This window comes from Neoarius graeffei, chromosome 1 (assembly GCF_027579695.1).
Source record: "Neoarius graeffei isolate fNeoGra1 chromosome 1, fNeoGra1.pri, whole genome shotgun sequence".
In the NCBI taxonomy this organism is placed as follows: Eukaryota; Metazoa; Chordata; class Actinopteri; order Siluriformes; family Ariidae; genus Neoarius; species Neoarius graeffei.
The window spans coordinates 128,278,267-128,305,465 of record NC_083569.1 but is presented as its reverse complement, the minus strand read 5'-3'; the positions used below and the strand labels follow the sequence as shown (position 1 = coordinate 128,305,465).

At 41.2% G+C, this 27,199-nt stretch overlaps 1 protein-coding gene across 5 annotated transcripts in view; it reads right to left on the bottom strand.

Moving 5' to 3' along the window:
* LOC132883414 (uncharacterized) overlaps positions 1 to 27,199 on the bottom strand; it is a 70,753-nt gene that overhangs the window by 15,787 nt on the left and 27,767 nt on the right. For 2 of the 5 annotated variants that reach the window (XM_060917039.1, XM_060917049.1), the window contains exon 1: positions 15,715 to 15,823. The exons of 2 other annotated variants lie outside the window; for them this stretch is intronic. The gene's annotated coding sequence lies outside the window, so the exon portion shown is untranslated. Of the gene's footprint in view, positions 1 to 1,000; positions 1,020 to 15,714; positions 15,824 to 27,199 lie in introns of those variants that run through there. One more of the 5 variants, XM_060917063.1, reaches the window with a different exon arrangement.

Here is a 27,199-nt window from a genome sequence, read left to right as displayed (position 1 = left end):
GACAGGGGAAGCAGAACAGACACTTGCTAACTTCACACCCGCAAAGCCACTCTTTTCTGTTGCACCATTCCGGCTGGAATGTACGTACAATTTTCTGCCCCTTTCGCTGATGGAAATCGTTAAGAGGGGGTGTTGGCCTACCTCGATTGATTGTAAGCAACTTCTGCTGGTAATCAAGTTTGTTGAAACACTAAGTGTGCAACTGTAGACATATTCAGCTGTGAAGTTTTCGCTAACGTGCTCAAAATACAGTGTGTGGGGCATATAGCACAGACAGTAGGCACTTCATGTGCAATGTAACAATTTTTCATTTTGACCGCTGTGATTGGCTCGCATATTCCCGCTGCGGCAAAAGCTGAGCTTTTGCTCCCCATAGACTGTCTATGCGATACATAATACGCATGCGCAACCCCCCTATATTGGCAGCGTTGAAGTCAAGACAGGCAGACCCAAAGGGAGCCTACCCTGGTCTTCGAAATGCGAGCGGAGGATTGCGCGTTCCCGCGACAACCTGCCAAAGCCAGGGTGCTTTGCGTCGTGCGATAACTTGGGTTTTTGATCGGTCTTCGGAGATGTAAATGTACTTTTAACGACTCATTTGTTCCAACTCAATGTTTTGGAGGTGAATGTGAACTCTCAACAATATATTTTTTAAAAACACGTGTTGGTTTTTATTATAATGAAATTTACCTAAGGTAGGCAGTGCCTACCCTGACCGCACATCTGTGCTTAAAACCCACCATCCGTTCCTGCTTAAAACCAATAACATTACGGTATTACTAAAATAATAAGAATGTTTTAAAATAACTCTTCACACAGCTTCCTCAGGCAGAGCTTCATCTCCACAGCGCCATTTCACACAACCATTTCCTCTCAGTGTTTTTACCTCAGCACCATTTCACAACCATTTCCTCTCAGTGTTTTTACCACAGGACCGTTTTACAGAACCTCTTTCTGAGGAGTTTATTAAAAGTGCAGCTCTGTATTAACACAAACTCACCTCAGTCCTTTAATCTGCGCTGGAACATCTGCCTTTTATAATAATAATAAAACTCACCTCAGTCCTTTAATCTGCCTTATTATTATAATCACACTCAGCGGGGGAAGACGTTAAGCAATCTGTAATATGAAACAGAGGCGGCCAGTAAAACAGGGCAGTTTAACATTTTAAGCTCTTGACCCAAAGGAGATTGTCAGTATTTCAGCATGAAGAGAGTTTGATTTCCTGTTGGAGTTCATGATCTTATTTGTGTTGTTGTGGCTTCTGGAGGCTGCAGGACTCATGGTCTGGCTTAAATAGAAAAGGGGTCAAGATTAAAGTTACTAAACAGGAGTTACTATTAGACAGAGGTGGAAAGTAACGAATTACATTACTCGCGTTACTGTACTTGAGTAGCTTTTTTGTGTACTTATACTTTTTCAAGTAATTTTTAAAGAGTGTACTTTTACTTTTACTTAAGTATGTTTTCTTTTAAGTAGTGTACTTCGGTACATTTTACATCACAACCGTTACTGAGTAAAAAAAAATAAATAAAAAATAAAAAAGGCTAAAACGGAGAAGGGGAAATGCGTTCTGGAAATGAATCACGGGAAGGACAGTTGTCGCGCGCGCGAGTCTCACACAGACGATGGCAGACATGCACCGGCGCTTTAAGGGGGGGGGGGCTTCGGGGGGCCACGCCCCTGGGTCACAGCCAATCAGGGGCCTTGTAATATTAATAAAATAATAAACTGTCGGAATCGTGGGCCTAGGAGGGGCGGGTGGCCGAGCGCGACGCGTTTCCGGTTCCTGGGTCGGCCTCGCTCGGCGCTCGTTGTGTTGCCGCGTGAGCTGCCGCCGTGGTGCTAGAGAAGGAGGGAGGAGGATGATGATGGAGGGTGGATGTGAAAAACGGATGGGCTTCTCTGATAGTATGGATAGTGCAGGGGAGGAATTTCAAATTGTGGGTAAATCCAAAAAACAAGGGAGCAAACGCACAAGAGAGAGACACAGTAGGTCTAGCACAGGGAGTGATGGGAGTTGCAGCGCCCAAAAATAAGGAGAGATGGGGAGTTTGTGGTAATTGTGAAATTGAAAGGCACTGGGACAACCTTGAACAAAATGCAGTTGGCTGAACATTTGGTGAAAGACATAGGTAACTTCCAATACGCGAAATCTCTTGCCAATGGGAGGATTTTAGTGGTCTGTCATTCCAAATCTCAACAGGAACGTGCGCTTGCTATAACATCTCTGAACAAGTGCGATGTGGAGGTTTACGCACCGGGGACAGGCTCTAAGACTAAAGGTGTGATCTATGGGGTGCCTACTGAGCTATCAGATGAAGATATCTTGGGTAAAGCGAAAGGAGCAGAGGTCTCCGAAGTAAAGCGCTTCCAAATAACGAAAGATAACATGAGAGTGGCCAGCCAAACAGTCTTATTAACATTTGAGTCAGAATCTATCCCCAGGCGGATTGAAATTGGGTACTTGAGCTTTCAAGTTAAGCCCTACATTAGACCCCCGCTGCGATGCTTTAATTGTCACCACATATGGACATGTGGCGGCTGTATGTAGAAAGAAAAGAAAGTGTGGTAAGTGCGGGGGAGACCATAACTATGAGGATTGTGCGTCAGCTTTATGCTGCCCGAACTGTGGAGAAGCGCATAGTGCAGGCTTTAAAGGGTGCCGCTTCTATGCGAACGCCGTAGAAGTGCAAAAAATTAGAACTTATGAACGCGTGTCATATGCTGAAGCTGTGAAAAGAGTGGGTCATGCTAACCGCCCCTCTCAACAACCTGCTAGAATCTTCACTCCTCCGAGCGATAGCCTTATCATTAAGAAAACTGATTTCCTGGCTTTTATCACTGACGTGCTTACTGGGCTTAAGTTTTCTAAGGTGGTTAAAAAGTCAGATGTGATCCGGATTGTTTCATTGTCAGCAGCGAAATATCTGCAGGTGAATATATCCCCTGAGTCTTTGTTTGAACTAATTAAGGATAAAGAGGGCTGCCCCGTGGCATCCCAGAGCAGTGTAGGAGGGGAAGGGTAAATGTCTTTTAGTGTCCTGCAATGGAATGCCCGTAGCCTAATTGCGAATGGCCAGGAATTAAAAAGGTTTGTTACCAGCGAAATTGAGTGCCATGTTATCTGTGTTCAGGAAACATGGCTCAAGCCCACTTTAGATTTTGTGATTCCTGGCTTTGTGTCTGTTCGCAAAGATAGGATTGATAGGCAAGGGGGAGGCTGTGTGACATTTATTAAGGCCGGAATAGCATATAGAGTTGTGCCAATAGAGACCACCTTAGAATTAATTGTAACAGAGATTTGGAGTACTGCTGGAAGAATTTTTCTTCTCAATTTTTATAACCCTTGTCTATGTTTGAGTGCGATTGAATTTGAAGATGTTATGAGGCAAGTACGCCCTCCTTGCATATGGGCAGGGGATTTTAATGCGCATAATGTACTGTGGGGGAGTAACAGGACTGATGGTAATGGGGAAATAATTGAGAATTTTATGCAGGATTTTAACTTAGTGTGCCTCAATGATGGGCACCCTACAAGAGTGCAACTAGGCAGCTTAACCCCTTCATGCATAGACCTAATGATAGTCTCTGGTGAGCTGGCGGGTAAGGGCAAGTGGGAAGCACTTGACCCATATAACCTGGGCAGTGACCACTTCCCCACTGTAGGTGCCTTTGGGTTGAGGCTGCCCGTTGAGCTGGACACAGTGGGAGGGAGGTTTAATTTTATTAGAGCAGACTGGGAGAAATACGAAATGTTGTGTGATGAATTTCTACCTGGAGTTCTAGATGGCTCAGTAGATGAGTGGAACAGTGGACTTTCATGCCTGATGTTGGCAGCAGCAAATTCTGCAGTTCCCAAAAAGGGTGGGGGAGGCCAGAAGAGGATGGTTCCCTGGTGGAACAAGGACTGTGATGAGGCAATCAGGAAAAGGAATAAAGCCTTTAGAACTCTGAGGAGATTCCCCACTCCTGATAATCTTGTGCAGTATAAATACTATAGGGCCCTGGTTAGAAGAGTGGTTAAGTCTGCCAAGAGAAGTAGCTGGAGAGAATACTGTTCTTCCCTCTCTGGGGAAACCCCCATCTCCCAACTATGGTCCACTGTGAGGAAAATGAATGGCATAAGAAGGAAGGTTGATCTACCTGTTTTAGTATACGAGAGTGAGATGGCAGTGACACCTGTAGAGAAGGCTAATCTTCTGGTGGAAACTTTTAGGAAAGTGCACAGCTCTGACAATTTAGACGAACAAAGTAGGGGGATGAGGGATCAGTCTGTGAGAGGATATGTGTCTCCTCAAGAGCCAGGGCTTGAGGAGTTCAATGTTTTCTTTTCCCTTGAGGAGTTGAAGCGAGCTATAGCTGCAGGAAGAAATACCGCTCCTGGAAAGGACAACTTGCATTACGTAATGTTTAATCATGTCTCTGACGTCCTTCTAGATGAACTCCTCAGTCTTTTGAATGAAAGCTGGAAGTTAGGTAGGCTGCCAAAAGTGTGGAAGCATGCTGTAATCGTGCCTGTCCTGAAGCCAGGGAAAGATCCTAGTTCCCCATCCTCATATAGGCCTATAGCACTTACCTCTGTTATGTGTAAGCTGATGGAGCGAATGGTGACTGATAGATTGGTCCACTTCTTAGAAGTGAAGGGGGCTTTAGCTGACCACCAGAGTGGCTTTAGGAGAGGCAGGGGTACTGTTGATAATATAGTTGCTTTGGATTATGAGATTAGAAGAGCTTTTGCTAATAAAGAATCCCTAATTGCCGTCTTCCTAGATATTGAACGGGCGTACGATATGCTGTGGAGAGAAGGCCTCCTTGTCAAACTGCTCAAGTATGGTGTCAATGGAAGGCTGTTTAGCTGGATTAAGAATTTCTTGGAAGATCGAACTATCCAGGTAAGGGTTGGGGATGTTATGTCAGCTACTGTGTTGGTGGAAAATGGAACTCCGCAAGGGAGTGTAATTAGTCCCGTGCTTTTCAATGTCATGATTAATGATATATTTTTAGATCTTAATCAAGGGACTGGGAGGTCTCTGTTTGCAGATGATGGGGCCCTCTGGGTTAAAGGAAGAAATGTCCCTTTTATTTTACGAAGGCTACAGGGAGAGTTGAACGTTGTGGAAAAGTGGGCAGGAAAATGGGGTTTTTAAATTTCTGTCTCTAAATCCAAATATGTGTTTTTTAGCCGCACTAGGAAGAAATGGGACATGTCTTTAACTCTCTATGACTCTCCCATTGAGAGGGTAGAAAGTTTTAAATACTTAGGAGTATGGTTCGACAGCAAGCTAAATTGGAACATTCACATCTCTAAAGTAATTGCTAAAACTGTCAAGGTCATTAATGTGATGAGGTGCTTGACTGGCTACTCTTGGGGGGGCAGAAAAGGGTACCCTCCTCACCATCTACCAAGCTATGATCAGGTCAATTTTTGATTATGGTTGTCAAGTGTATGGAGCTGCTTCCAACTCTGCTCTGAAAAGACTTGATGTTATTCAGTCAAAGGCTCTTAGAGTCTGTTGTGGTGCGTTTGCCTCCACATCAACCTCTGCACTGCTTGTTGAGACAGGAGAGAAGCCTTTAAGGCTAAGACGGATCCAGCTCACACTTCATTACTGGAACAGACTCAGAGAAAGAACCAGCCTCTGCCCTGCCAGTCCCATTTTGACTGACTGCTATGAATTTACCTCTGGTCAGGTGAAGGGTCAGCCCTTTTTGAAGCAATGTATGCCATGGGCCAAGGATTTTAACTTGTTTGATATGGTCCCAGTTAAAAGTACATTCTGGGGACCTATCCCAGCCTGGCTCCTCCCCCCTGTCCAAGTGGACCTTAGGCTACACGAGGATAAACACAACGAGGATGTTGAATTCTCTAGTGACTCTGCTTCAGAGTATATTCAGAATAAGTGGGCTCCGCTCTTCAAATTTATACTGATGGATCTAAAGATCCTGAGTCAGGAAGGGTAAGCTGTGCTTTCTGTATACCCCAGCTCAGTGTCAAATATGGATATAGGCTCAGTGATAATATGGCTGTTTTCACAGCAGAGTCTATGGGCATTCTAAAAGCTCTGCAATGGGTAGTGGAGGCACAGGCCAAAAATGTGGTTCTATGCTCTGACTCTTTTTCACTCCTCCAGTGTCTTAAAACGTATTATTCCAACGCTCGGCCTGATTTGATTTCTGACATTCTCTTATTGATGAACAGCCTACATTTGAGTGGTTGTGATGTGTCCCTCTTGTGGGTTCCAGCCCACATAGGAATTAGTGGGAATGAGGTGGCTGATAAGCTGGCAAGGGAATATTTAAGTATTAACGATATTACGTTGGCAGTTGGTCCAGGAAGGACCGAACTGAGGAGCCAGCTTATGGGAAATATTTTCCAGACATGGCAAGCTGAATGGGACAAAGATTTAAAGGGGAGACACCTGTACTCTATTCAGCCTTCAGTAAACACACTCTGTACACTATCAGGGGGTAGGTCTCAGCAAGTGGTCCTGACTCGTCTCAGACTAGGGCATTGTGCCTTAAACTCTATGTTACATCTGATCCATAAACACAGTGACGGTCTATGTGAAGTATGCAGAGTCCCTGAGACAGTTCCCCATGTTTTATTAGAGTGTGTGCTATACTGTGAATTTAGGCATATATTGGTCATTGAATTATCTCAGCTTGGTGTTACTACTGTATCCCTTAACTCTCTGCTTCAGCTAAAGGATTCGAAAGTCACTTCAAGTCTAGTTAGATTTCTAAAAGCATCTGGAGTATACACTAGAATTTAAGAGACTGAATGAACTTGCAACGACGTGTAATATCCTGTAGGCGGTGGTAATACACCGGATGGTGTCTAACCCGCCAGTATTTCCTGAAGAAGAAGAAGAAGAAGAAGAAGAATCATCGTGGGCCTACATTAATGTACGGATAGAAATAAGGTTAGAAATAAATGAGCGCACAGTAGCCTGCTGTAAGAGACATGGTGGATGTGGTTCGCGAAACGAACACCCACAACTGGACCAGAATAAAATGGAACAAAATGTAACGTCACGCACGAAAGCGCGCCAAAGACTGCAGACTACTGAGACACAAATTTAGAGGCTTTGAAAGATGAAGCGTTCACATGTTAGCGGGGCGCATAAAAGGAAAAAAAGAGAGAGATGCAGGTAATGATAGAATCGTTGCCTAAAGTCACAGACTTTTTAAGGTAAGGATCACCAATCTGTTCAGAATATCAGCTACTTATCAGTGATCAGCCTACCAGCAGCTAGGCTATGTGCAGCTAGGCTAGATATGCTATGATCTGTCCAACAGTAAAATAAATCAGTTGTGATTTGAATACGTGTCGTGTGATTTGAGTTATAATCCTGTTAGTATAATAGCATATTTCGATGGGGATAATAAAATGTCTAAAACGGCATCTACTGAAGAAATTGATGAAAAGATTGTAGGCTATAATGTTCACAGTTCGGGCAGCAGACAGAGTAAGCATACTGAGGGGAATAGCAATACAAAGCTAGCACAGATCCACATTTCTCGCTAGCTGTGTTGGGTGTGTTGTTAACCCGTGTGGATTTAAGTGAAATACTTGAGAAGTTCTGTGGTCAAGACAGCGTTTTAAGGTGAGGACGCTTGATTATTAATGTTTGCCCGCCGTGGCTTGTTGTTGACGAAAGGCCCACGTGATTTTGCCTTATGCAGCTACTGCTAGCGTCATGCTTTGAACTAGGTTAAGCTCATTTGCGCTAAAGGATGGGTTTATTGAAGGACTTTGATGTAGCTAGTTTCTTTTTAAAAAATCATATGCTCAAAACAGTATGCCCGTGTTCATCATGTTTAACTTTTTTCTTGATGGAGTGCGTGAAATAGGGCTGTGCGATGTCCCCTTAATTGGCATTGACGATGTTTACAGTGCAAACATCGTGATGGACGATCATATCGTGGGCGGGGGGGGGGGGGGGGGATTTTAATACCACATTATTAAATATATTATTATTATTATTATTATTATTATTATTATTATTATTATTAGATACTCATCCAAGGCTTTGGCACGTCAAGAAAAAAAAGCGCTAGGTGATGTGGAATATTTGGGCTTGATAACGGATATGTGGTCCAGCTGCAACATGATGCCCTATATGTCAGCTACCGTACATTATGTGGACCGAGAGTGGGCAATGCAGTCCAAGTGCCTGCAGACGAGTTTCATGCCAGAGACACATTCAGCGGACAATTTAGAAGACGCATTGCGCGAGACACTTGCCGAATGGAAAATAGAGGAGAAAAAGATCGCCTGTATAACAACGGGGCGAATATTGTCACAGCCATCAGGCAATTGAAATGGCCATGGTTAAGTTGTTTTGGGCACAATTTGAACCTGGCCATAACCAACTCGCTTGCACAACAGAGGGCCAGTACAGACCGAGCGTTTGGAGTTTGCCGAGCAGTCAACACTGCGTTTGCGCACAGCTGGCTTCGGAGAAATGAGCTGCGCAAAGCGCAGGTGGAAATGAACCTCCCCGAGCACTCACTGATCACGGCAAGATATTAATCTGCTCTAACAATGAAAGACTAGTATTCAAACTATGAGAAGAAACTACACTTAAGCTATTACTCATTGTTTATTTACACCATATCAATTGAAGATGCGTTTCGGCCTTGAGTGCGCACTTGAACGCGCTAATTTTTCCAATTTATTAGTGTTTGAATTATTGCACCAGCTTTTAAAATCATGATTTAATATTGGGGTTTTTTTTTTACTGTCTTTACATTTGTCAGAATCACCTTCATTCTTCCATTTGGTTTGACATTATGGCTTAGAGTGGACCATTTTGAGTCTGAAAGTTGGCCTATTTTACCAGTTGACTTCTGCCGAAGTCCGCGCTTCACTGCCGTTTGATAAGGTGAAATATTTCCCGACTGTTAATAGTGGCTATTTGTTTGAACAACGTGACAAATTTTACATTAAAAGTATAGTGTAGGCTAAAAAATGAAGTCAAAATTTATTATTAGTAGCATAGTGTATTTGTGTAACCACATGTTATGTTCACTAGCACGTCCCTGCACCATAGCCTACGTGAACAAGCGGTAATAGGATATTACTTTATAATGATTTATATAATTATGTATTTATAATATGTTATATATTTATATATTAAACTAACTAACTAAACTAACAAAAAACTAACTTTTTAGGTTAAATAGGCCCAGATGATACCGTATATGCATGATTATGACAGGAGGGGGCGTGGTATCACGATGGTGGCTCTCCATCGTGATGGATGACCACCATCGTCGATGGACGATGGCATCGTCTATCGGCACAGCCCTAGCGTGAAATATTGTTGCAAGTGGTATTTTGATGCAGTCTTGTCAAAAAGGCAGTTGAATGCACGGTCTCATTCAAGGAGAAGGAAGACTTGCATGATGCTTGAACATAGATCGGTAAAATAGAGCCTAGTAGGACTTGGTTTCGTGTATTTCGGTCTGTAGAGTTATGAGTTTGGCCGCTGTCCATGGTGTTTACGTTTCATGTGGCTGCCGAGCCAAGTACCTTGACTTGCAGTGAATGTTTGTTTTCATGCCGCCGAGCTATTTTTATGTATTTTATTTTTTAAAAGGACTTGTCTGTAGGTGTGTGTGTTTTATGTTTACAACACATAGGTCTACATTATAGCACACGCGCGCTTGTGTGGTTATCTCTGGCCATGCCCCTGCGTGAAAGTTACGCAGTATCACTGTCCTGTCCGTGGTAATAATCAGAACCGGCTCTGTAATGATAATGCGCGCGTTCTTCTCTCCCTCTGTGGTCGGATGTGTTGAGCGATGTGAGCGTGGGCCTTGCGCAGCTACGCTGAGCCAAATGTAACCTATCGTAGGCTTCTAGGCTAATTACGCACTTACACTGTAAATGCTTGACACGTATTGCAAATAAAATAAGAGTGTTTTCCTGGCCAACGGTAAAGGTAGGGTTGACAGGTAGCCTATGAGGGGCCTAGCCCCTGGGCCACGGGTGTTGATAAAGCGCCTCTGCGGACATGGAGGAGACCGAGGAACCTGTGGTGGACGACCCTGCAGAAAACGCAATTTCTTCCAGTAATGAAGTGCACCCCTGGCCCTACATACGTGATCACTTCAGCTTCATAGAGAAAAGGGGTGACAGTTTCATTATGCAATGCAGATTATGTGTGCCCAAGAAGACAACCATTGCGGCATACAAAAATTCGACGTCTAATCTGCGCAAGCATGTTGAGGTAAGTATTGTCATTGGCATCATAATCACGGGCGCAGATAGAGGGTGGGATGGGTGGGATTCGTCCCACCCAGATTTAAATTCACCTCGTTCGGTCCCCCCCCACACTTATAGGGAGGAAAAAACATCTATGCTGTCTTTCTTTGCATAAGACAAACCTCACGGAAAAATCAAAAGACTAATTACCATTCGGTTTATTGAGGTGCACAGCAGTGTATACATAGTTGCAACAACTCACATAAAACAAAAAGACTGATATTCGGTTGGTTGAGCTGCGCAGACTGCACAGGTTGCGAGCTCGAGCTTGCTTGCTATGGTTACCCACAACAAGTTTGACAGGCATATCGGGGTTGGGGTTGGTTTGCTGGCAGCTTTGTCCCCCCCAGTTTTTTGTCCCCCCCAGTTCAAAAAACGTATCTGCGCCCCTGATCATAATGTTTCCTTTCCATAGTAAAACCGACAATAGGCTGGTTATATTCCAAAAATAGTGGATGGCATTGCTAATGTTGAAGTAGCAACCTGTTGGTACTGTAACATAACGGTAACTAGTCTGTTATTTGGTTGGCTAATCATGCAAGCAAGTTAGCTCGCCAACCTGACGTGATCAGTCCTCCTACCATTCTACATCCAACAGGCCAGAAAGGAATACTAAGCAAAACAAATAATGTTTGAATTGAATTGTTCAATAACACACAGTGCACACAGACAAGCTATGAGATTTCGGTGCAACATTTCACTTTCATATTTCGTGTACAATGCTTTGTGTGTGGTCAGGGCGATGTAAACGACATGACTGTGTGTATTGACCTTTTTTGTTTGTCTCAGTTTTAATGCAGCATTATCCTAAGCATTCAATTTGATACACTTCCTTTAAATAAAACATCTGGGTTGAGATGTACATATATCCTTGTTTCCTCTTCTTTTTCATTTTTGCACAACACAATGGAGGCAGAAAACACCCATTGTTAAAAGTAACGTTTTACTTTTACTCAAAGTACATTTTAAATGATCTACTTTTTACTTTTACTTGAGTAGATTTTTTGTCTGGTAACTTTACTTGTACTTAAGTAAAATTTCATCAAAGTAACAGTACTTGTACTTGAGTATAATATTTTAGTACTCTTTCCACCTCTGCTTTATTCTTCTTTAACCATTCTTTGGTAGAACGACTTGTGTGCTTAGGGTAGTTGTCTTGCTGCATGACCCACCTTCTCTTGACATTCAGTTCATGGACAGATTTCCTGACATTTTCCTTTAGAATTCACTGGTATAATTCAGAATTCATTGTTCCATCAATGATGGCAAGCCGTCCTGGCCCAGATGCAGCAAAACAGGCCCAAACCATGATACTACCACCACCATGTTTCAGAGGTGGGATAAAGTTCTTATGCTGGAATGCAGTGTTTTCCTTTCTCCAAACATAATGCTTCTCATTTAAACCAAAAAGTTCTATTTTGGTCTCATCTGTCCACAAAACATTTTTTCCAGTAGACTTTTGGCTTATCCACATGATCTTTAGCAAACTACAGATGAGCAGCAATGTTCTTTTTGGAGAGCAGTGGCTTTCTCCTTGCAACCCTGCCATGCACACCATTGTTGTTCAGTGTTCTCCTGATGGTGGACTCATGAACATTAACATTAGCCAATGTGAGAGAGGCCTTCAGTTGCTTAGAAGTTACCCTGGGCTCCTTTGTGACCTCGCCGACTATTACACACCTTGCTCTTGGAGTGATCTTTGTTGGTCGACCACTCCTGGGGAGGGTAACAATGGTCTTGAATTTCCTCCATTTGTACACAATCTGTCTGACTGTGGATTGGTGGAGTCCAAACACTTTAGAGATGGTTTTGTAACCTTCTCCAGCCTGATGAGCATCAACAACGCTTTTTCTGAGGTCCTCAGAAATCTCCTTTGTTTGTGCCATGATACACTTCCACAAACATGTGTTGTGAAGATCAGACTTTGATAGATCTCTGTTCTTTAAATAAAACAGGGTGCCCACTCACACCATTGATTGAAAACACTTGACTCTAATTTCACCTTCAAATTAACTGCTAATCCTAGAGGTTCACATACTTTTGCCACTCACAGATATGTAATATTGGATCATTTTCCTCAATACATAAATGACCAAGTATAATATTTTTGTTTCATTTGTTTAACTGGGTTCTCTTTATCTACTTTTAGGACTTGTGTGAAAATCTGATGTTTTAGGTCATATTTATACAGAAATATAGAAAATTCTAAAGGGTTCACAAACTTTCAAGCACCACTGTATATATTTCATAATATTAATCTTCAGAGTTGCTGAATCTCATGTGTTATCTTTGTTGTTTCGAGTAAAGATGGATTCTGTGGAATACGACTCGACTGCAGCAATCTGTATTTTGTTTTTTGTCTGAAGTGCACTAGGAATTATAATTTAAGATTTCTACTTTTATTGCAGGAATTTGTAGAAGATTTTATTGATAATTCCATTGATTTATAAAGTTCTGGTTAATGAATCAGAAACTAAATTTAAACTTTGTTATAACATTTAAGTTAGTAAATAAAATGCGTTAAATGCCTCATAAAATATAATTCACACTTAATGCTTTCTTTCATTTCTTTTTCAGGCTCAATTGCAGCTCCAGAATTCACCAGATTGCACCAAAAAAGATGAAATTTTCAAAATGTGCCCCTGTAAACAAGCCCCTGGTGCCAAGGTGTGCAGGTAACACTCTTGCACGAAATTCATACAAAAATTAATGTAGATATAAATATCTTATGCCAAATTATCATGGCACGTTACAAAAAAAAGAAAAAATCCTTAGTCCTTGTCTCCAATTTACGAGTCCTAATGCTGTTAATGCACGAGTCCAAGTCATCAGTGCTCAAGTCCAACTCGAGTCATGAGTCTTTAAAGGAGAGACGCAGAACCATGGCCTCACTTTCTGTTTATAAATACCTTGAGACCTCAAGAACGGCACAGGAATAGTTTTAAGTCAAGTTTATTTGTATTGCGCTTTTAACAATAATCATTGTCGCAAAGCAGCTTTACAGAATTTGAATGACTTAAAACATGAGCCAATTTTATCCCTAATCTATCCCCAATGATGAAGCCTGTGGCAACGGTGGCAAGGAAAAACTCCCTCAGACGACATGAGGAGGAAACCCCGAGAGGAACCAGACTCAAAAGGGAACCCATCCTCATTTAAGCATTAACAATAAATCTAATATAGTAATTTTTATGATTAAAGTGATTTATATAGGTAGCAGTCTGAGTGAATGACTTTGACGTCCGTAACGTCACAGCAGGAAGTCTATTGGTCTCATCGCCATTTCCGCTATACTAAAACACAGCTGACTGCAACTCTGATCCTCCATTTTGAGCTAATTTATTGCCATGCCACGTAGATGTGTTGCTGGCCAGTGCAGCAATACGACAGAAGGTGGATTTATGCTGCATTCATGGCCCAAGAATGTTCAAACTGCAAAGATTTGGACACGTTTTGGGCACCTACGAAGTGGTCTCTGCTCTGCTCTGCACATTTTACTGAAGACTCGTACGAGACCTCTGATCTGTTGAGGAGCGCTGGCTATAAGCCCGGATTGAAAGAGGGTGCAGTACCAACAATTAAAGGAAAAAAAAAGTATTTTATTTCTTTTTTTTAATAATTCAAAGTTATTATATTTTCATTATTGCAAACAAAAATACAAAACAAATGTACATCAGACAAAACCGATAGGATGGAGGTTATAAAGAAATAATAATAAGAGATTTAAAAAAAGGGGCGGCACGGTGGTGTAGTGGTTAGCGCTGTCGCCTCACAGCAAGAAGGTTCTGGGTTCGAGCCCCATGGCCGGCGAGGGCCTTTCTGTGTGGAGTTTGCATGTTCTGTCCGTGTGGGTTTCCTCCGGGTGCTCCGGTTTCCCCCACAGTCCAAAGACATGCAGGTTAGGTTAACTGGTGACTCTAAATTGAGCGTAGGTGTGAATGTGAGTGTGAATGGTTGTCTGTGTCTATGTGTCAGCCCTGTGATGACCTGGCGACTTGTCCAGGGTGAACCCCGCCTTTCGCCCGTAGTCAGCTGGGATAGGCTCCAGCTTGCCTGCGACCCTGTAGAACAGGATAAAGCGGCTACAGATAATGAGATGAGATTTTAAAAAAAAGAAAACAGGCAGGATGGGCGACTCAACACATCTGCCCACCAAAACTATCCCATTTTTCTTTCATCATATCATTTTCACAGTTTAATCTCCCCATCATCTTCTCACATGCCACAGTCCCCATCATCTGGGTTTTCCACATGTTCAGTGTAGGAGCCTGAGGCTCCCTCCAACACCTCAGAATAATCCGTGCACATGTCATTAGGCCAGTTTAACTGGGGTGCCATAGTTCTGTCTCTGAGCAGACATAATCTTGGTGACCTGGGAAGTTCATAATTTAACCATTTGCTCATATAATCTATAACATTTTCCCATAAGGGGAGGATCTCCGAACATTCCCATCATGCATGGATAGAAGTGCCACTTTTCCCCCCTCATTTCCAGCACAGATCATTATTCAGTAAACCCATTCTGTTAAGTCTTGATGGGGGTAAAATAATATCTATGAATTATTTTATACTGAATAAATTTGCCTCTGGCTTCTCTTATATATTCTTCAGTGTTGGAAAGAATCCCCTCCCATGTTTTTTCATCTAGTGTACAAGACAAATCTTTCTCCCAGATCATCTTGAGATTACTACAACCATTATTATTTGTCCAAGGACACATCTCATACCATCTTGAAGCCTTATGATGCATTTTGGGTAGTTGTAAGTAGCATTCAGCTGCAATTCTATCCTGACCAACAAGAACAACTTCTAATACGGTGTCTAATTTGTAAGTACTTCCAAAAGTGGCCTCTGCCCTCTAAATTACATTTTTCCTTAACTCTGCAGAGATGCCAACCTTTCAATAAACAGATCTGTAGTCCGGGGCCGAAGAATCTGTACTTTTCGGTTGCAAACTGTATGCATATATATATATATATATATATATATATATATATATATATATATATATTTGACAAATGACAAATACCAGTAAATGTTATTAAAGGTAATAGAATGACATTTTAAAATGTACTGAATGTAAAATGAAAAGCATAATGTTTAGCAATCCTAACAGTCCAGGATGGTTTCGCAATATAACTTCAAACCTCACGCATTTTAGAAAATATATTCACAGCACAACATTTTCTATTCAACTTTTTTTTAAATTAATGCTTATATTTGGACAATTCAGTGTAATACAATATGCAAAGATAAAAAAAAAAACTTTATGCAGTCATTCATGCTGTGTATTGTTCATTTCTGAACATTTTCCTAAGTCTGTGTAAAAATTTTTGCCCCTGACTTACGACATTATGAAGAAGAAAGCTCACTGAATAATCAACAGTTTATACCTCAACGTGCATTAAAAAATGCCCCATATTTATCTCTGTACATACCCTGGAGATTCCCAAAGATTAGTGTGACAAAGATGTAAAGACAGCATCCATTAAAGGTCCACATTGCTGTATTACTTAAAGACTCTTCCGTCCTGCTGCAGCTCGACTGAGACTGTTGACTCAACACTAGATGAAGTTCAAGCCACCAAAAACACTTCCTCACTCACAGCGTGTCTGAGGTCTCTTAATCTATAAAAAATTGCTGTGAGTGGCAGTAAGGCCAAAGAGAGTAGACCCCGAAGCCGCCGCCAGGCGCCGCTAAAACCGCCATTTAGAATTTGAGCCGCCGCCAGCCAATAATTTTGTAAGCCAATTTGAGCTGCTATCTAATAAAATTTGGCTGAGCCACTAAGAATTGTGTACATCAAATAATGGGTTTATCCACATCATGAGCTACAAGAAAAGTGACACAAACATGATCAACTGTACACACTAGTAGTAACACAATAGAGACGTATAGGCATACACTGTAGAGATTTAGAACTGATATCACAGCACAGAGAGCCACCACAAGCTTGCCGTTGTGACTACCTGTCTGGCTTCCCGCCCCTCACACCGTTACCACGATACACTGGGGAACCCGGGAACCCACCCAGAGCATCAATCGACTCCGATATCGACGAGATGGCTGCATTCTTTGCCGCTGCTGAGGGAAAGTGTAAAGGTATTTTTTGTTTGTTTGTTTGTTTGTTTCACATACTTCGAGATTGATAAAAAAAAAAAAGTACTCCACCACTCTACTTTCATCATAGTAAGATAGCTGCCAGTCCTTCACTGGTCATTGCTAGTGAGAGTAGATAGCTAGATGCCTTCCTCGAACAATCCAGATTAGCTTATTATTAGCATTGAACTACAATCTTGCTAGATTTATATTTACAATGAAGTAAGAGACCAGGGGACCTGTGGTAAATATGATTTCACGTTAAATGACCCGTGTGTATGTGTGTGTGTGTGTGTGTGAGAGAGAGATAATAATAATACATCTAAGTACTTATAATAAATAAATAACTTATAATCAATAAATGCTATCATACATACACCATTTGTTGTAGTACAATCAGTTTTTAACCAAACTGTGTTGTGGAAATAGCCATCTGTGTAACCAGTACACTGCATCTTATAATCAATTGAACGTAGACCATAGGCGTGAAGAAACAGTATCAGCCATTTGTAGCCATAAACATTTTGGTGGCTGCAGCAGCCATTAAGGTTTTGGCTGAGTCAGCTAGCCAGCCAATAATTTCATCAGCCAGCCATTATCCTGAAAACAAACGGCTTCGGGGTCTAAAAGAGAGTGGTCTATATAATGTCTTTTCACACAGTGAATTGTATGAAAGTGGTTTAGCTGTGTCACGGACACTCACCACGGCTCTGTTAAAACACGCAGAGCTTCATAAAGTGTATAAAGCTAAAGTTCACTGTGTAGGTATCATGCCGCCATCTTGTGTCAGAACTACAATTCCCAGGCAACTTCCGTGTGACCCACGTCACGCGTGGGCGGGATCATCTACGTCATCATACAAGGAAACATAAAACAATGGGACAACGCTTCCATCTATTGCCGCTTTTCCACTACAAACGCGGCTGAGCCGTGCCGTGCCGAGTCGAGCTGAGTCGGGCTGAGCGGGGCTGTTGGAGTTGCATTTCGACTACAACCGCACTGAACCGTGCTGGCTGGAAGTGGGTGGACACATTGGGTGGAGTTAGCGAAAGTGGGTGGACGTCACGTGATGTCGTTAAGCAGCGCAAACAGTGACATCAGTGACAGTGGCGGAACAAGTCAGAGCCGGGCCGGGGGCGGGGTAAATGACCGGGCCCTTTATTAAAGCTCATCATAACATCATTTTAGGCTACAAAATGTCCGCAACTGCGGTGTTTACCATTTTCAACACTACCGGGTGCAACTATGTTATTTAGTACATCAAGTCCTTCAAACGAACATGTAACTCAGAAACAAAAAACATTAGGATACTGTACATGGCTCATAATAAAACATCAATAGCCTATACTGCGCACATTATTTGAAGGGCATACGAATGAGCGCTCAGAGGTTGCAACGGTGACAGGAAGAGTCCGAAATAAAAGGAGGGCGGTGCAAACCTCACTGAATGCACTGTGTTTACCAATTTCAACACTATGGGGTGCAACTATGTTAGTTTGTACATTAAGTCCTTCAAACGAACATGTAACTCAGAAACAAAAAAACATTAGGTGACATACTGTACATGGCTCATAATAAAACATCAATAGCCTACTGCGCGCATTATTTGAAGGGCATACGACGAGCCTTGCGCTCCGCGAACTCGTCCACGATGCTCTGTCTGTCACTGACTCAGTGAGCTTTTAAGCGGTAGTCTCACGACCCGAATAGTAAACAATAAACATGGAGGACATGGAGTCGTTAGTGTTGCTGGTCTTGGTGCTGTGGCTTGTTGTCACCGACAACGCGGACAGTTACTGGCAAGAGCGTATAGATGAGGCGAGGCGCATAAGGCTTCAGAAATTCTCGTAATTCGTAATTCTTCTTCTTCCGGGTTTGCGGTGTTTACAGATCCCAGCGCGCTCGCGGGGCGTGTGTGGGCATGTGAGGACACTCCTCCTCACCAATCAGTGCACAGGGGAGTGTCTGCTCACGCCCCCAACCTCAGTCGGCACGGTTTGGCTCGCTTCAGCCCCACTCCAAAACGGTGCGAGTTTTAGGGGCTAAGCAGGGCTGAAACGAGCTGAGTCGTGCTGGTTTTTGGTAGTCGAAACGCGAGCCGTGTCGGGCTGAAGTGAGCTGAAGCGAGCTGAAAAAGGGTAGTGGAAAAGGGCCATTTGTCTCTCACGTCTGGCTCCCGATGAATCTGGACGTATAAAGAGGCGTTCTCCACCTAAAAAGACGTCTTCTTTCTTGCAAGATCCATCACTCAGCGCGATCTTCTTACCCTTGGCAAAGGTAAACTCTAGAGTCGCGCGATCTTTAAACTCAACCTGAGTTACAACCGGTTTACTTGCATTAGAAGTGACGTCACGACTGCAGCCCAGGCAGTTAAAAGTTAAGAAGCGATTGAATCCTTTTTAACTCAAAAGCGCTGTGCATCTCATTCTGATCAGAGACTTTTCCTCACGAACGCTGAGGTTCGGACCAAGAACCCTCTGCTTTCCACGGGAACCACCCAAGTGCTCCGCTGGACCCGAAAGTTTCTACGCCTCCATCACGAGCGGCTCACGTGCTCCCACGGCGAGGCCCGAGACTACACCGGCGAATAGTTCTTCATATCTTGCTAAAGGCAGGATTAAGTAAGATTTTGGCATTTGGGCATAATTAAGATAGTCTTTAGGAATTTGCTTTTATTTGAAATGGTGTGAATTTAAACCCAGGTTTATTGTTACACTGTTAAAACACGCAGCGTGTTGATTTATTTTGGTTCTATGTTCTCTCAATTGTTTAATAGATAGGTTGTGCATGCTTTTCTCTCTGACTAACACTTTAATTTTCTTGTTATACATCTTGATCTCAAGATTTCAGTGGACTCAGTATGGTTATGAGCTAGTGGGTTAGCTACAGCTTCCCTTTGTCTGCTTAGCAACACAAAGCTAATCAAGGCCTACCATGTGCTCAGCAGGCCATCAGGCCTGACAAACCACACCTCAGCTAGAAATCCACAAGCTAGCTTTAGTTAGCTATGGCTAATACCCTTGTCTTTAGCAACACGTGCTCAGTAGGCCTCACCAGGCCTAACAAACACACTTTAGCTAGGCCATAGGGCCTTTAGCAAACTCACACTAGCAACACAAGGCTAAACACAGAGCTAATCCTTTGTTCTGTTTAGATAACATTCTTTTGTTTAGCTACCAACAAGCTAGGCCTCCACCACGTGTAGTTAGCTACACGAGGCTAAACACATGGTCAAGTCCTACACACACACACACACACACACACACCCCTCACTGCTTGTATATATTGATTTATTATTTTTCTTTTTATCTTTGTATAATAAATTCATTTATTAAACAAACTGTGTTTATTTGTGTGAACAACAATATATACATGAAGTCCCCAATCTCCCTCGAATTCAAAAGGGTGCATATAAAAGTTATGTAATGTGGTAAGTGATTGTAATAATTTGGAAATATACCATAATTTAGCTGTTTGGTAATTTATTATTAAGCACCAGGATTAATGGTATGATTCACTAAATGATTCATTGAACGATTCACCAAATGATTCACTAAACGATTTACTAAATGATTCACTGAATGAGACTGATTCTATGGTATGATTCACTTCAAGTGAGTCAAAGTAAATGATTCAATGGGATTGATTCATTTTAATTATTAACCTTCAAAATTTAATGAGACTGATTTAACGAGATTGATCACTTAATATCAATAATTAACTGATTGCACCCACAACTGAAACAAGGGAACAGATTTGACACGTTTACTCTGTTGTTATATGTGTCTCTTATGAATTCTCTTTTATGAGCACGTCATCATTTTTCCTGCATAGGATTTCACTGCTGTCTTCTGATGAGCTGGGTAAAATTCCAGGTAAGTCTTTTAAAAGACTTCCACATCCTTCTTCCTTTCTGAGTGCCAGTAACTCACTTCATTATCAGAGAATAAGTGAGCAGATGAACAGAAACGTTGTCAAGTTTAGACATAAGGAAGTGTCGCTGTTTCTTGTGGGCTAAAGTGGTCCTGATCTGACACCAGTCCTTTTGCTTGATCTAAAAATGTTGGTGAATGGAAAGTTAAGCTCCTGAAACTGACCTGAAGTCAGCGGAGTGGGTTCCAGGCAATGTGGTGTCTCACTTCCTGTTCAGAGGTCTGTGTACATATCGAGTGTATACGCCATTGGTGACCACAAGGCTACACACAATCTACTTCAAATATGTTGGGTATGTGCAACGAGCATTTATATTTTTTTTTACTGCATGTATCATTCTGAAGTAACAGACATGTAAGGGTTAATATACTTTAACTGAACAGGATCCTGTTTATTTAACATGGCCACTTGTAGGATGTAAGTACTGATGTGATGACATGCACATAGAAACAGTTTTGTAATTATTCTTGGTAAATATTTCATCATGTCTAAAAAAAGGTGGAAGTGTGGTGTGTTTGTGTAATATATAGACTTATAAATACACACTTGCACATCTTAATTGCTGGTTGTCCAACCCTAAATCAGAAAAAGTTGGGACAGTATAGAAAATGCAAATAAAAATAAAATAGTGATGACTAAATTTACTTTGACTTGTATTTCATTGCAGACAGTATGAGCCCAAGATATTTCATGTTTTGTCAAGTCAACTTCATTTGATTTGTTAATATACATCCATTCCAGAGTTTAAGGCCTGCAACACATTCCAAAAAAGTTCAGATTGGGCAATTTAGGGCAAGTAATGAGGTAAAACAATTAAATAATGATATGACTCAAAACAGGTGATGTCAACAAGTGATTATAATCATGATTTGGTACAAAAATCAGTATTCAAGAAAGGCCTAGCCTTGATGAGCAAAGATGGGCCGAGGATCTCCAGTTTGTGAACCAATGTGTGAGAAGATAATTGAAGTGTTTAAAAACCATGTTCCTCAAAGAACAATAGGAAGGGATTTGGATATTTTACCCTCTACGGTGCATAATATCATAAAACAATTCAAGGAATCTGGAGGAATTTTGGTGCATAAAGGGCAAGGGCACAAGCCTAAGCTGAACACCCATGATCTCTGATCCCTCAGACGGCACTGTGTCAAGAACCGTCATTCATCAATAGCTGATAAAACCACATGGACTTGGGATTATTTTGGCAAACCTTTCACAAGAACTACAATATGGACCAAAGATGAAAAGGACCATCCAGACAGTCACTAACCAAGCAATATATCCCATCATGAATTTCGATTGCACTGAAAGAAATCAAATCAAAAGCCTCAAATTTGATTTAATAAAAGGCAGCGGCAAAGAAGAAAGTATTCAACCTTGATTTAAAAGAACTGAAAGATGCAGCAGACACAAAGTACTTTGTATTTATTAATATGGGAAATACACTCAGTATAATATGCATTTATTACAAAAATACAGGCATGTATTTATTATTTTGAAAACCCACCAGCCAACTGATCTGGCACGTTTTAATCGTGTGGTAATGATGTTAATAACAGCACGACGGACTAGTGTCCGAAAACGTTTTTCATTTTACCAATGAGCTCACTATATAGGCCTCTATATAGTAGTTCCCAGTTGAAGAGATGGAAAGATGGACTGAGTGAGAGACTGGAAGAACTAGGGTTGAACGAACAGGACACCGAGGACAGGCAGAAATGGAGGAGGGGGATCATGGCCACCGACCCCCAACCTGCGGAATAATAAGGTGTTGGCAAAGAAGAAAGAAGAAGCTAGTAGTTCCCTATGTGAGTAGGGAGTAGTGAACAAGTGAGTGATTTCAGACACAAGGGAACATGTCTTCAGTCCGTAAGCATATTATAAGTGTTGTGAGAAGGAATGACAACATTATAAAGTGGTAAATGCTTTATTATCCCAGCTGTTTTGAAATGTGTTGCAAGACTCAAAATTGAAATAAGGGGTTTTTTTTTTGGAAAAACAATAAAATTCATAAGATAAAACATCAAATAATGTGCTGTATTGTTGTGAGTGCAATACAGGCCAAATATTATTTACATTTTGGAAATTGTTTGCATGGGCGCCGCCAGGGGGGGAAAGGTTAGAACAATTCTAGGGGCCCAGCACTGCCATGGGGCCCTTTAAGGGGCTGATAATATGCTTTTAATGATTTTAATAAGACTTTTGAAATAACAATGCAATATTCCATCTGGTAAAATGAGCTAATTGAACAAGGTTGTCTATTTCTTGAGTTCTTCAACATATTGTCATTTAACCCTCCCCCTTTTGCGAAATGGTACGGTCCAGTTCTGGTAGAAGCGCGATGCGTTAAATCTGTGTGCTGATCAGTGCAACGCTACTTGCTGCTGTGTCGCGGTGCAGCAGCCAGCCAGCAGTGGAGTGCGTACAGTCTATGATCGCTAAATATGAAGAGTGGCTGTCAAAAACGTAAAGAAAGGCAGCTGAAAGCTGAGAGGGACCGGAGAGGCAGGCAACTGGTCACTCAGTTTTTCCCAAAGAAAGGTAGCTATCGCTCACGTGTGTTCAAAATATTAGCAAATGGTAAATGAACAGTATGAACGTGGTTGGATTAGCCTATCAAGAGAACACTTTTACAGTTTGTACAGTGACATTTTTTCCATTTTAATAACTGAACTGACTTGTGTGATAAACAAGATGAAATATTACGTTATGCTGGTGCTAATAACTAGTGCTAATAACCAGTTTCATAACTAATGGGGTGCTCTAAATATGCACAGATTCAGCCTCAGGGGGACCTCCGCCCTACCAAACCACTGAACCCCCCTTTGGAGAAGGAGGTAAGCAGCAATACAACCCATAAATGCTTTAGGATTGAAGTTTTTAATGAGCGAGCGCCATATACAGTTTGCTAGATTAAAGTGTTGCTACACTGAAAAAAAAAAGTCATTGAATTTACTTCATTTTAATGCGTACATCGGTCCCACACAATCCAATTGTGTAAGCTTAAAGTGATTTCATCCCCTTAATGTTATTGTGTAAGGTTAAAGTGAATTCATCCCCTTAATGTTATTGTGTAAGGTTAAAGTTATTTTAAGCTTACACAATTGGATTGTGTGGGACCGATGTACGCATTAAAATTAAGTAAATTCAATTACTTTTTTTTTTAGTGTAATAACGGACACCAGTCAAGTGTTTGACTTTTTCTATGATTTATTAGTAGTCACATCACACATTTCACTACCAATTGTCCTAGCACAAGAAGGCATGTGGCAAAATCTTGAATTTTCATTTGTGATTGTAAACGCACCAGAATTAGTCACTGACCAGTTTTCATCTAGTCCCTGGTAGGTTAATACTTAAAATGTAATAAAGTCACAAACTCAAGGTCCATGGGCTATCAAAAGTCAAATAATGACAATAGTGCAATTGTGATGAGGGTGGGCAAAGTTGGGGGGCCCAAAATTCTAATCTTTCATGGGGCCCAAAATTTCTGGCAGTGCCCCTGATTGTTTGTGTTCATTGAGATATTGTTTAAAATGTTACTTTTCAAAGGGGGTGTACTCATTTACGCTCAGCACTGTACCGTCCCAATGTTTTCTCATTTGGGGTTGCGTGATACAACTGAATGTGTACATCAGATGCACAGTGGAAAGTGAGGTTTATTACAAAAGAGTGACATGGTTATTTCTCCATCTTCTGGTTGAACTGGGTTACTGTTTCCCAGAGAACAGAGCATTAAGGCTTTCTAGGCCCTTAAAAAAGGCCTAATGATCTCTGTGAAATTATGTTTGCAAATAATTTCAATATTCTAAACCAGGTAACAACAATATTTTCTGTGCCGATCTACAATGAAAAAAAGATAGATGTAAAAGAGCTAGGAGAGATCAAAATCAGTCAGACCATCCTTTGCGGCTGTAACAGCGGTGGTTTGAAACACAGCAGTGTATTGCAAAGAAGGACAGAATATTTTTACATGCACTAAGGAGGTGCACGCTTGATTAATGTGGGTTTATCTATCATTTCACTTGATATCCTTGTGCTTCATTTCAAAATGATACTGTATATTATGTAATGCTCTGTCCTTTCTTTATGGCCTGAAATAAAGGCTACAAATGGTGAGGAGTAGAAGTTAACTTGTGCTAAGGACATTTACCTCTTTGAAGTAGATCCTAAGCATCAAGTATGACTGTTGCATTGTTGGTGAAACCATCTTCCATAATTCTGTACCAACAACTGCACAGTATTATTACAGAAAAAGCCAACGGCCAATACAACTTATACTAAATTTCATGCTTGTGTTTAAAAAATAAGCCTATATTAATTTTGCAACTCAAGTAACATTGGTATATTTTCATAATTGACCTTTTTAAAAAGGTGTAATGTCACAACAGTGCCATCTTTCACCAGTCTTTGTTTCCATTTATGGTTTAAGAAAGCTTTTAATTAATTACAATATTATTTAGCATTTCAGATCTTCAACCCACCCAATGTTGGGGATGGAAGGAACTGATGAAGGTGAAGTGGGACTCTCAGAGAAAAAAAGTTCATCATCTGGCTTAATACAGAAACAATGTGACCAATACAGTAGACACAGTAGATAACATTTGAGCTTCTAAACAGAAATGTTGGACAGATCTTCCACCTTCTCTGAATGCTTCAACCCGAATACACTGTACACACCTTTGCAGGGCTCATTTATGAGATGTAAAAAAAAAAAAAAAAAGTACATTCATCCTATGAGTCACATTCTTAAAAAGCACAAATTGCAGTATTTATACTTATTGCCAGAGTTAGGACAATAATTAACTTTACATCTTAACTTTCTTGTTTCCACGGGTGTACCGTAGTTTGTCACTTATGAGTCATCTCTCAAAAAGTCACATTACCAAGATTCTATAAGTAGTTTCAGGATAAAACGAGGTGTGTTTTGACTGAGTTTATACAGCAAATGTGACACTTGCTAAATTTCAGTTGTGCTTTACCTGCTCTAAAAAGGATGGTCTTAACTTCCACTTTTTGCTATCTAAGCCAAAACTGCTGAAAGGGAGTGGATTTGTAAGAAATACAAGAAGGAAGTGAAAGCTGTGAGCTGAAGAGTCAGAGTCAAAATCTGTGAATACACAGTAGATGCAAAAAACTGTTTGTGGTAGCATGTAAATATTACTGTGCAAACATATTAAATGCATTCACCAGTAAAATTTAGTTCATTTATCTTACACTTAACAGATCTTTTATTTCTTAAATTCAAAAGAGAAAACATGGACTGTGTTCAAAATTGCATTTTCATACAACAAACGTTTACAAAACGTTGCCTGTATTTGTGTTGTATGAAGTATGGCCTAGTTCACACTAACATGGGTAAACATGGAAACTGACATTTTCATATCTATTTTGCCTTTCCATTCACACCTAAACTGGATGTGAACTGCAAGCTTATAAATCTTCACTGAAGCTGTAAGAAACACCAGAGCCAGAACCAGTGTCTCATTCAAGAACAAAAAAATTTAAGCTACAAAAATCAAGCATGGAAATCTCTTTTTTTTCCCTTGAATAATATTCTGCTCCTGTATTTAAAGAAATTTCACAGAGGACAAATATGAGATTACCAGAGATACAATGAAAGACAATAGTTAAGTTTAAAAAAGATTATTTTGGGGAAAAGAAATTGCCGAAGCCATCGGCATCCTTTATATTGGGGACACTGAAAACACATCTCCATCACTCTTTGTCATGGCCCGTTTCATTTCCAACACTTTTAGAAAGCCTTAGTTGAACTTCTCATCTCATCTCATTATCTGTAGCCGCTTTATCCTGTTCTACAGGGTCGCAGGCGGGCTGGAGCCTATCCCAGCTGACTACGGGCGAAAGGCGGGGTACACCCTGGACAAGTCACCAGGTCATCACAGGGCTGACACATAGACACAGACAACCATTCACACTCACATTCACACCTACGCTCAATTTAGAGTCACCAGTTAACCTAACCTGCATGTCTTTGGACTGTGGGGGAAACCGGAGCACCCGGAGGAAACCCACGCGGACACGGGGAGAACATGCAAACTCCGCACAGAAAGGCCCTCGCTGGCCACGGGGCTCGAACCCAGACCTTCTTGCTGTGAGGCGACAGCGCTAACCACTACACCACTGTGCCGCCCCTTAGTTGAACTTAATAATGAATAAAATTATATTGGTACACGTCATTAAGAGAGACCCATAGATTGATAAATCTAAATCAAAACACTTACATTGCTGTTGTGCAGTCTTTTACATATGATGCAACAATATAGCTTTTTTTGATGACCATAACACACACACACACACACTAGTCAGCCACTAGAAACTGCATTGCTTTCTGAAAATAATCAAGCAACTTACTATAAAAATAACTATGGACACAACACAATACTACATGGAGCATTTTTAGTGGACCATATAAAGGTAAGACTGGTTTATTCATAAGCCTTCCTCTTGTTAGCCAAGTTAAATCTGTATTTGCCCATGACTACTTGGGCTATTTTAATGCCAGCTATCTATCCTAGCTAAACTTGGGCAGCAGGTGGCAGTATTGTCAATTTTTTTTTATTTTGTTATTTTTTAATTGTGTGTAGCTATTTTTTGTCTGTGATAAGGGACCACAATGGAAACAAGTTTTTACGCTTTTTTGTGTCATCCCTGCCACACCTGTACCGTTTATTGTACGTTTATGGCCAAATAAACAAATCAAATCACTAAACCTCGAGTCCGAGTCCAGTCTCGAGTCCCCAGTGTTCAAGTCCAAGTCATTAAAGAAAAGTTCGAGTGGAGTCCACTGTTGATCTGAGTCGAGTCCGAGAACAAGACTCCAACCATTCTATTTGACGGTGGCTGTTGCTACCTTCATGTAGGTATATC